This window comes from Triturus cristatus, chromosome 4_1, assembly GCF_964204655.1.
Source record: "Triturus cristatus chromosome 4_1, aTriCri1.1, whole genome shotgun sequence".
Taxonomy (NCBI): Eukaryota; Metazoa; Chordata; class Amphibia; order Caudata; family Salamandridae; genus Triturus; species Triturus cristatus.
The window spans coordinates 917,945,394-917,957,409 of NC_140585.1; positions in this window are offsets into that span (position 1 = coordinate 917,945,394).

A 12,016-nucleotide genomic window follows, 5' to 3' on the forward strand; every position below is an offset into this window, starting at 1 on the left:
AGAATAGGCTGCAGTGAATCTCTGCGTGAGGATGTACTAGTCCTTAGATCTTGCAGGACAGATTCAATTGTTTGATCAATACTATCCATAAGAGCAGTATGTGAATCATCCAACTTGGCAGGAGATCTAACAGATGCAAGTAAACCCAGCGAGGATCTTCTAGTACTATCAATCCTATCTGAAAGGCGTCTTTCTAGCATATTCAACTCATTATCGACCACGGAATTAGCCCTGATAATGAAGCTATCCAGAGTACCTGCAACCTTAGGCAGTGCTGGCATGGTTTTACTTCGGGTGTCCATTGATGACGATGCCTCGGTCCCCGACCTGCGCACTACGCAAGTACCAAGAGGGGGGGCCCGGTCCGGTCTTAACCGTGCTTGAACGGGCTTAAACGGGCCCGCCCTTTGCCCGGGCTTTGCCCCGGTCTGCGCCCCGCTCGCGTCCCGCTCACGCGAGACTGGGCGTGCCCTAAATAATCAGAGGGAGGGGTCGGGAAGAGGGCCCCAGGTGCTGGCAATGTTGAAAGCGTCAAGCGCACTGGTCCTCGCAGTCCCGACAGGGATGTCCCACTGTTAGAAGCACACGTTCCTGTTTAAAACCCCGTCTGTTTCTCGCAGGCGATTCAAGAGTGTCAGGAAGTGAAGAGCAAATGACCAGCCTGCGAGCGGCTCCCGCGAAGCGGGGGCCGCGAGGCGTTAAGTTCCTTGCGGGGGAGGGGTCGGGAAGAGGGCCCCAGGTGCTGGCGATGTTGAAAGCGCAAAGCGCACTGGTCCTCGCAGTCCCGACAGGGATGTCCCACTGTTAGAAGCACACGTTCCTGTTTAAAACCCCGTCTGTTCCTCGTAGGTGATTCAAGAGTGTCAGGAAGTGAAGAGCAAATGACCAGCCTGCGAGCGGCTCCCGCGAAGCGGGGGCCGCGAGGCGTTAAGTTCCTTGCGGGGGAGGGGTCGGAAAGAGGGCCCCAGGTGCTGGCGATGTTGAAAGCGCAAAGCGCACTAGTCCTCGCAGTCCCGACAGGGATGTCCCACTGTTAGAAGCACACGTTCCTGTTTAAAACCCCGTCTGTTCCTCGTAGGCGATTCAAGAGTGTCAGGAAGTGAAGAGCAAATGACCAGCCTGCGAGCGGCTCCCGCGAAGCGGGGGCCGCGAGGCGTTAAGTTCCTTGCGGGGGAGGGGTCGGAAAGAGGGCCCCAGGTGCTGGCGATGTTGAAAGCGCAAAGCGCACTAGTCCTCGCAGTCCCGACAGGGATGTCCCACTGTTAGAAGCACACGTTCCTGTTTAAAACCCCGTCTGTTCCTCGTAGGCGATTCAAGAGTGTCAGGAAGTGAAGAGCAAATGACCAGCCTGCGAGCGGCACTGAAGTGGTATTGGCTACGGCTGCAAATGATATCTGTTTGGTGCTAGATGAAGGTGGGCTTACTGCCCTAATATAATTGGGTTCCTCCGCAACTTTTTATGCCATATCCCACACAATCCTAATACAGCAGTTTAAGGATACTGGCATCAAGAATCAAGCTTTAAACTGGATTATTTATTTTCTAACACACCATTGTCAAGCAGTATCCCTGGCATCTTTTACCTCAGAATTTAAAGAGGTCATCTGTGGTGTCTGACAAGCCCCCCCTTATTTAATAACCATGTGGCACCTTTGGCTGCTCTAACTTTCACATTTGGGGTACACTTTGACATCTAACTAATTGTCCTTCGAGACTGCACCGATCTTCATTCCTGTAACAACTTCTAAGGCTGTTTTGTGTTCTGTCGTCTTATGGATGAGTTACAGCAGCCCCCCTCAATTGGATGTTTTTGGAGAATCTTCTGCTTAGCCTCAACTTTGGTGACAAGAGGAGTTGGGAGCACCCCCATCTAGACTGCTTTCTGTCTGAGGCATAAGGATTATCTACCCATGACACCACAGATCTGCTGAACAGCAAGCAATCCCACATTGATTCGGATTAAAGTTGGGTAAGGTGTACTGGCTGAGCTGTGGGTCCACTTCGGGTCAGCACTCTAGACACTTACCCCTGCTGCTAAGTCTGTCATTCTCTATGTGCCACGCAGAAGCTATGTGTCAGTGTGGATTAGGCAAGGGGGCAGAATCATTATCAGTTTAGATATCATAGCAGCCTAAACACACACTTGGAGATGTGTGTGCCTAAAGGCTGAAGACACTGGGAAGATGGGAATTTATACTCATGTTTACTTGTATCATTTCTGTTTTGCGGTCGGTAGGTATGCTGATTCACTTCTGGAGTTTTTGTGGATTATATGATGGAGGATGAAGGCATTGAAAAGCCGCCATCTTGCCTGCAGGCAACTAGGGTCGGACTGAGACAGAAAATAAGCCTGGGCACCAAAGTAAAAGTGGCCTCCATTAACCAATCAGATAGCTACAGATTGACCCACATTTGCAAATAGTGCAGTTTTAAACTTGTAGAGACACATTGTATAGGTGTTTTGTAAGGTATGGGAGGCATCTGTGCTTGTTACAGGCAATGTTTCTGATAGTATCAGGGAATTGAACAGTACAAACCAGTCCACCAGACTGTAAAACAGGCCCACAAACCTACCAAAAATGCCTAACACGCTGACCTATTAGACCAGCCTCTAAGGCACTGCTTGGTTGCCCTATGGGCCCGCCGGCAACCCGTGTATGCCACCTCCCACCCTTTTCCCTAGAAGACGCAAGCTCGGAGTTACTGTGCTGCTTCTCTGTGTCTGGTGACCTGGGCTTTTCCTGGAAGAGGAGTGTGGATAATTGCTATTCTGTTAAATGTCATTTACCATGAGGCAGTGAAGCAGGTGATCGAAGAGGTGACGCACCGTGGTATGTTGGCCACAGTCCAACAGGTTGATGAACCTGCCTTTATTTACACAACAGGTATTGACAGTGAACACACAGGGCAGGATCAGTTGGGTTAGATGTTAACTTTTGCCAGTCAACGGGTTTCTTGGCTCCAGGACACTTTGTGCTTTACAAATTTCAAATTAATCAAAATCAATTCTGTGTGCATTCAGAGTCACAGGGGACATTTAAAAGTGCACTCCTTTTTGTTTGTACCAAAGGTATTCAGTAATCGTAAATATATATTGTGCAGAATATAGTGAAAGGAAACCTAAGCTTTTGGTGCTGCAAGACTGATAAAATGCCAGGTGGCATAACTTGAGCATGGCTGCTTAGAAATGCTTCACAGAGTGGCGCTGCTCAGACATGTCTTTTGGTGGGCTTGCCTCACATTCATGACGAAAGCACCCATGATATGCTGGGATTCTTCGATAGCCATGTTCACAAGAACCCAATCCTATTTCTTTTTTCCCAAGTACTGAGAAGTGAGGTGATACTCCATAGTTTTAGGCTTGAGAGACAACTAATTCCACACACAAACCCCGGGCCAGCAAATGTGTGTTCTAATCTGCTGTTTTTATCAATCTTTTAACTCTCAGGCATCAAGGGAGGTAGAAGGCACGAGAAAGAATAGGGAGCATGCTTATACTCTAGGACTTGTGGGCAACCAAATGCTATCTTTTTGGGATGGCAACAAATGCAGTGAATACAAACCCAGGTAAATGTGGTCTCTACGGTTTGAGTAGATAGATAGATAGATAGATAGATAGATAGATAGATAGATAGATAGATAGATAGATAGATAGATAGATAGATAGATAGATAGATAGATAGACAGACAGATAGATAACCTGTTATTGTTTCAAGTTATTTAAAACCTTCAAAACATAGCATACGCCTATATGAAAACAGTTAAACCAGCATGAAGTCAGAGGTCTGGTTTAGCTCAAGCATGCTTACGTCTATCAATATAGTACGTCCTAAAAGTGCGTGTGCCTTGTGTCTTTAAAATCCGATTCTAAAACAGAAAAAGAAAAAGTCCTTCTTCTTTAAAAGGGCTGCCAGTGACACTAGGATCACTGGAGGGCAGGTGCCGACGATAGCCCCCTCCAGTCATATAGGGACGTAGGACATGGGATAAGACGGCGACTACAATCAAAATGAGTTTAATAAAGTGCATATTGCAGTGTCTTGTGTCCTGTAGATTTCGACTCACTCAGATCGTTGCTGTCCTGGAGCTGGCTGTTCTTGAGCCGGTTGCTACAGTGCAAGGGGCATTTCCTGTGGCTTCATCGCCCCGGGGCACTGGCCAATGAGTAAAGTGCAGAGTGTAATCAAGTTGGCTATAGTGAGGTGCCTCTTGCCATATTGTATGGCATGTTAATTTTGGCTTGCTCTAATCCCAGCTGTCCTGGGTCAGGCAAATCGTGGAAGACCAGTTGGTGGCCTGTGCTTGGCCATCTTATTTAGCTTCGCAGGCCCAGATGACTCCCAATTAATCTACAAGGTTCTTTAATACTGAAGAGACCAGTCAGTGAAGGGTAGACAGCGATCAGATTGGGTTGAGTAGAGGAGACGCTAAACCGACACATTTTGCGAGAGTTAAAGATGAGGTGAAAGACATTCAGAGAGTCTGGCAGAGCTAATGCTGTCATAATAAGACTTGGCTTTCTGAATACACTAAATATATGGAAAAATCTATTTTAAAGACCATAAATTGGAGAATCCAGTCCTGACAACACCGGATATTTTGGGAAGTTGCGCATCTGCCTCTAACGCCGCTACCCCGAGGGCTGAGGTGGAAGAAGTCCCTAGTTGTGGGGCGCACATGTCCACCGGCCAGAGCGACCCAACCACCACAGTCGCTGTCTCCGTGGGGTTGAGCCTGTGCTACGCCAGCCTGTTTCAGGCTTCAGGAGGCACTGAAAGAAAGCCTTTTGCTTCAATTAAAACATTTTCATCAAATCCGTAAGATTCTGGATGACTGAAGCATTTTGCTGCTGAGATCAGATAGGGTTAGTAAGTGGAAGTGTCCGAGGCCCTGAGTCATGGGAAATTGGGCCAAATGACCACACTCTATAAATACCGACCCCACAATTTGAACCAGCATGAATGATTTTTTACCCAGCCCGGTGAATCTGTATGTATGGGGTGTGAGAAGTATTGCAGGCGATACATTCTCCATGTGGTAAAAACAGCAGATGTGGTATTTACTGCATGTCATGTTTATTGCGCGTGACACATCACACGTGCTGTATAAGATGTACATGAGAGAATCATATGGAATGAATGTATAGCCGCCACAAGGAGCCCATGCGGTGCTCACAACTGTGGAGGAGCCAAACAGAAATAGTCATCTAGGGACAGGCGTTTTCCGTTTCCTGTCCCAGCAGCAGTACACCCACCTTCATATGCCAAGCAGACAGGGAGGTGGCCATTTTGTGCTCAAGAACCAGCAAATCCCCAAACCAAATCAGCTGCCACCGTACCCCACCCTCTTTCATTAGCAGTCGTAAACCATACCGAATGCAGTCAAACAGATGCCCCCAGGCAGAGGAAGTTCAAGTTCTCTGATCCGCAGGTGGAAGTATTGGCAGAGAATGACGTCAGGAACCATGATTGGTTGCTGGGCCGCTGCTGCCCAACCTCCCAATCAAAACTCACAAAAGATTGTGGAAGGCGATCACTGAGAAGGTGGATGCTGTGACATCTGACAGTCCTTTGCACAAACAGCGCCAGTATTGTGGCCTTTTTGTTGTGGCCCAATGCACTTAAATGGTATACATGCGTCTGACTGAGTGCAACTGTGGATGTACAGGTACGGAGGCGGGTGGCCACAGTGTGTGTTGCCCTGCTGGGCTTGGCTGGGTGCTGGTGGATTGGGCAGAACTGCAAGTGGCGTAGTGCCAATATCGGCCACACTCATCAGCCCTCTCTCAGCAACATACAGGTAGCATACATAAGCAGACAAGACAACTTTTTGGTGGAGAAAATTGCTGCAGGTTTATTAGCATACCAAATATGCCATCATGGTGGGTTATCTTACAGGCGATCCAAAGGCAAGCCGCCCCTCGCCGCCTACCACCTGATGGGCCAACTTGCATCGTGGTCTTAGCCAATCGATGCTTAGCGGTTGTGGTGAGGGGATAGCCCCTCCCACTTCCGGTGAACCATTGGTCCACCATATAACTCACGCCCCCTCCCCCACGAGGGGCGGAGCGTTCAAGCGACCTCCGGTTGTACAGGTTTCCAACCGCCCGTAGGACAGATGGGGCGCCGACGCACCCCAGGGTCCACCGCACAGACTTCCTGGGGATATTCGGCCTCAGCACTCTTTGTGCTCCTGAAGAGGGTATCCCTGAGTACCTTTCTGCCTCTGGATCGCCATGTAACTCCGCCACAGCCCTGGGTGTGGCGACCGTCGCAGCCAGGGCCCCCCAACCAAGGCCTTCGCTCCTACTTACATCACGCTATTTCCAGGGCCTCCCCTAGGTCCAGGAGGAACAAGTCCATGCCTATTCTGGAGAGATGTATCCTATCGTCCTCGAAACACCCTGTGGATTTAGCATGAAGCAAAAAGGGTAAAAGGGAGGGAAAGGATGATTAAAACAAAGTGTGCAAAAAATCGAAGTATTAACTCTAGATAATATCCCTGTGCTACATTAATAGAAATATAAAGGTATGAAAGAAGCTAACAATTTTTATTGACAAAATGTTTTTTCTTTTTATTTTATAGTATTTTCTATGAATAAATAAATATTCTCATTAGCTCTTTTTTTGTTATTAATACAAAAATATGTACATGGACAATAATGATTTCTAAAATAACTGTGTTATTTGAATGATACACAAAATTATGTAAATATACTGGCATGTAACATCACCATAAGCATATATATACATGGAACAAGACAAAACCCTAGTGATGATGACTTTCTTCACACTTCACACTAAGCATGAAGCAAACCATGTCTTATGAATCCAAACCCCATTTGTTCTGTGAATTTACGCATCGCGCAATTGACTCTCCTGCGCGCAGCCTCCATTGCTTCCCCTGAACGAGCTCCCTGCTACAGGAGCCGGGGAGTGATCTCTGACCACCACAGTTCACATGTCGCTAACTGGTTGCTTAATTTGCAAATTGTGGCCTTCATGTTTTGAAGCAGTGTCCTTTTGCCCAAAGTAGCGGCCTTGTCTTTAGCTATTTATAGTGCCCCTCCCCCCTTCCAGCAAGAACAGGTCCATGCTAAACTGGACAGATGTCCCCCATCGTCCTCAAAGCCCCCTGTGAATTTGGCATGTAGCAACCCATGTCTAAGGAAGCCAAATCCCCTCTGCTCAGTGAATTAACGCATAGTGCAGATGACCCTCCTGCGCGCAGGCTCCAACGCCTCCCCCAACCGAGCTCCATGCCACAGGAGCTGGGGGTGATTTCAGACCACAAAAGTTCACCTGTCCCCAACTGGTTGCTAATTTGCACATTGTGGTCTTCTTCTAGGGTGCATTACTTCGCCCCTTTGACCAGACAATTTTACAGTTCTTTTGGATTTCTCCCTGGCGAACATAGTAATAGTGTCAAAACAGGTTTGAGGGAATATGTGTATGGTGCCCGTTATTAGACACTGCACCCTTTCGTGGACTGACAACTTACTCAGCCCACCCTGCTTGCTGAACCTTCAACCGGTCACAGATGCCCAGTCCCTGCTATTCACCTGTGACCCTTGATACTTACACCAGTAATGGTGTCAGACTACCAGGTTCTGTGTCACGTGTTTCGCTGCATCCCTGCAAATGCCTTATCATGAACTAAAGCCCTTTAATGCCCTTGCCTATCCCTCAAAGATACCTGACAGCATGATGCCCCCCGCAACCTTGGTGAGGGGTTTATGGGCCCAGCGCACCCCAGTCTGTAATTCCAACATTTATCCTCTCTAGAGGCTCCAGATAGTGTGAGTGGCTATCACTGTCCTACCAAGGCATGCCAATGGCCTGTCCCCCCCTTGGTGACTATCCTGCCATGGGATAGGCGACATTATGCACAGGTGTCATCATGTACCTGACGTATAGGAGGGGGAAATCATGTACGAATACCTGCCCTTTTTTGAGCAGTGGGAACGCCAAAACAATCATTCTTTAATAATTGTAGCCAAATTATGCTATGACCCCATGTTCCCCACAGCTTATTGCACCGCAACCCACTAGTTAGATGGCAACTTCCGCAAATGCCTGGCTCACTGGCTATAGGGCGGGTGTTTTTGTCTCACATGAGCAACTGGTAGCATGCCCTTGTATCCAGAGTGCACCTGCTCTGCTGCATCGACCAGACATTTGCGCAGGCAATTCTGTTGTTGAATTGTGTCGAGCAAATGAATGGTGTCCCTCTGGCCACGGTGTAATTTGGCTCATCAGGCGGGCAGGCGGCATAGGGGATGGCCTGCCCTTGGATCGCCCGTAAGATAACCCTCAATGTTGGCATATTTGTTATGCAAATAAACCTGCAGCAATTTTCTCCACTAACAAGGTGTCTTGTGTGTGAGAAGTTGGCCTGATATATGCTGTCCACTAGTTATAGTGGGCACCCTGTATCAGTCCAAACAACCCCTTATGGTGATAGGTTAAAGACAACCTTTATCGAAAGCTATCCTAGTGGTAGCTATGGAGAGCAGCCTTCAGGCCAAATCTTGAAGGAATGTAAAGCAGCTTGTTTTACCAGTCTATAATCTCTTGAATGACCAAATGAAAGGACAACCACACCAGGTATATATTTTAAATATATATATTTAAGATAAAACACACCCCTCTAGACTCTTTATGAGAATAGAGTTCGAAGTATTTAAGTTACAAGTCAGTATTCAACAGTAAAAGCACAAATACACGTTTGGGCCCTAGGGGCGTCCAAACCATATACCAATAAAGTGGTATAAGAACCACGACTGAGCTAGACACAAGGCCTAGAGCCTGTAGAAGTGCTTGGACCACAAGGAACCATCCAAGGTAGTGACACAGGGGACCCACGGGGGACGCGTGCAGTGTGAGAACACAGCCGCGAATCGCCGTTAACTTCTATGGGGAAAGTCGCGGTTGGAAATTAAGAGTTTAAGGACACTTAGAGGATGACTACAAGCAAACCCTTTTGGACTTAGAGGTGTCTAGGGCCAACACCCACGGGAGCACCGGAGTACTCGAGTTACCTCACCTAGGCAAGCCGGGTGCATAGGTGTCAAATGGTGTTGGGTCGCGGCGTCGTTTTCAATGGAAGCTGGCAAAGAAGTGCTGCTGCCGTGAAGGGGAGAAGTGTCCGAAGAGATCCAAGCCTGGATCGAGGATGGAAGGAACCTGAAAGCAGAGGGGACAGAGTCTGGGTCACTTGCCAGTGACCAGGGGCACGATAGTCCAATGCCCACAGATGTTGGGTGCTTCATGTGAGTTGACAGGTGTCTTGACTCTTCAGCCATGAGGTCCAGGAGGCGTCGACGATGACCAGGAGCTGGATTCGAGCTGTCCCACAAAGTCTGTCAAGTGCTGCGGTGTCAGCGACCAGATTGGAGTTGTCTTCGTGGGGACCTACTAGCCAACGGGCTAGCGATCGTGAAGGAGCCTCAAGCAGTTGCACTGGAAACTGGCACACGGGTCACTCGTGGAGTGGAGGCCAGAGATCTTTGGTACTGTAGATGCCCAAGGCTGGGGCTACCCGGAGCCCAAAGCACAACTTCGAGGAAGACCAGAAGGATGCTGGACCAGCAAAAGATCACAGTGTCCAGGGGTCACGATTCCACGTCACCCACGATAGCCACGGGCCTCAGCTTTGCTGTGGACTCAGGGTAGCCTCGGGGAAGTCTGGAAATCCACCTCTGGTGATGCAAAGACTTCAGCGTCCGACGGGAGCTTCAGAGTTGCAGACCGGACAGTTGCTTCTTTGGTGCCTGCCAAGCAGGGGAGTCACTCCTTGACCCCAAGGGAGATTTCTTCAGTCTTCTAGTTGAAATAGAACGTCGAAGGTCCAGGATATATGTTGCAGAGTTTCGTCCAGGGTAATCTAAAGTCTCAAGGACTGGGTTCCCATACTTATACAAAGTTAGGGGCTTGGACATACTCTGGGGACCCACCTATGGGAGGGTTTGGAAAGAGGGGTTGTTACACCCATTTCCTTTGTCCAGTTTCACGCCAGAGAAGGGGCAGGTAGCCCCTGCAACTGGTTTGAACTGGACTATGCACAGGGACACCAAGTGTGCCCCCAGTGCAGGACTTCAAAGCACCAGAGAGTGCTCCCACCCAGCCCCAATACACATCTGCCTGTCTGGGGAGGTGGTTACACCTCCCTGGGACAGGAAACCTATTGTCCAGGCCTCTCCTGCCGGAGTTTCGGTCAGCAGTAGGAGGCCAGACCCATGTCTGTGGCAGTGGCATCCATTTTGTGATGCCAGGGCTTTAGAAAGTCTTTACCGGGTAGACCAGTGTGAACATGTCTCTCCCTCTAGAAGGGTGCTGCTACCTCTTCCCAACCGAACCCTGGCTGGAAGCGACTAGCGGGACCCCGAAGAGGTCTCTGAACACTAGGCTGCCCAGTGTGCCATCTTGTGGCACTAAAGGGGCCGCCCTCTTATGAGGGTCCCTTGCGGTGACTTTGTCGGTCAGCCCGCAAATATTACGCCATCTGCCCACTACTGATTTGTTATTCATCACACGAGCGTACATATGTCTATTGCCAGGACTTGATAAGGACTAAAAGAAGGTCACAGTGCATTAATGTGTGAAAACATGCAATCTTAAGAGGGTGTACATTCTTTTTCACACCATAGTAGGTAGAACTAAGGTTCAAAAGAAACTAGTCATGTTAGAAACTAGTAATGGCAGACACTAGTGGTTTTGGGGATGCCCATTACGTGCTTGATACTTTGAACCAGTGTCTTTGTTTTTAGCTCAAAGCAAGTTGCATTGTGCACTTGTAATTTTGGTTTCAAGCATTGTAAGTATGTGCTTGAAACCCCCAAAATGAATCTGGCTGATGCTTAAAAAGCAGCGTCTGTCTGAAGGTGTCAGGGCTTATATTGGGTACTGTGCAGCTGAGAGATGTGTTTGTTTCTTACCACAGTGTAACCATGCAACCTCAATCTCGGCATTGTTACTTTAAATGGTTGACTTTTTTTCTTCTTTTTTTTTTCTTTTTTTTTTAGCTAAGCATAATATTTTATACAGTACATGTTTAATCTGATTCAATGCAGTCTTGAAATGCTCAATATATTTTTGATTATTCGAAAGGTTCTGGTGCATTTGTTTTTTTTTAATGTGTTTTAGGACTGATATTATAAGAGGTGCTTTTGTAAGGCTCACAGTTCAGAGAACAGCTGATCTAAGAAGACTGAATAACACGAGAACTATCAAATCTGTGCCTTACTGCGGCCCTAGCCAAAGCAAGAGAAGCAGGGTGAGTCTCCTTTCACCAAATTCTCTTTGTAACCCTACATGTCATTCACTACTAATACTTAAAGTGGGAGTGGTATGAGAGGAAATTCTTGAAGGTCAGGACTCAGAAGTATGATTCTTTATGGAACCTAGAAGGAGCAACGGTTATGGGATCTATCTAAGAAAGGTATTAGGTTTGCATGGAGGGGGAGGACTGAAAGGTAACATAACACAGGCCATTATGTTCTTGCACTGTCAGAGCAGCCACCGACCCAGAGCTCTTTCTCTCACCCTCCTTGCACGTGCAGGTTGTCTGTCTGGCTAGGGGTTGAGCCACAACCGGCTACGGGTCTCCTGCTTTGGGAGAGTTCGGGAGCGTGAGGGCCTTGTGGCGCTAATCCCTGCTTAAAATGTTGGCTTTCTTAGGCCTTGCAGGAGTAGGTGGAATTTGGACCTTCAAAAGATTGTGTCTTTCCTGCTCAGGTTGCCAGCCTTGATTGTGCTTCGACTTCCTTCCTCGTTGAGGTCTATTTGTTCGGCAGTAGGCGGGATCCTTGCCTTTAAAACAAACGTGCTTGGCTCCTGCACATATCACCAGTTCCTAATCCCTGCATTTTTGGCATCCTTTTACTCATTCACCTCGGTCTCTGCCTGGCACATGTTGCCATGTGTATTACTGGGCATGCTCTGATTATCCCCTCTCATTGGTGAATACACAATGAACATCCTGGTCATCTTATGGTCAGACCGGTGCTGTGTAGATG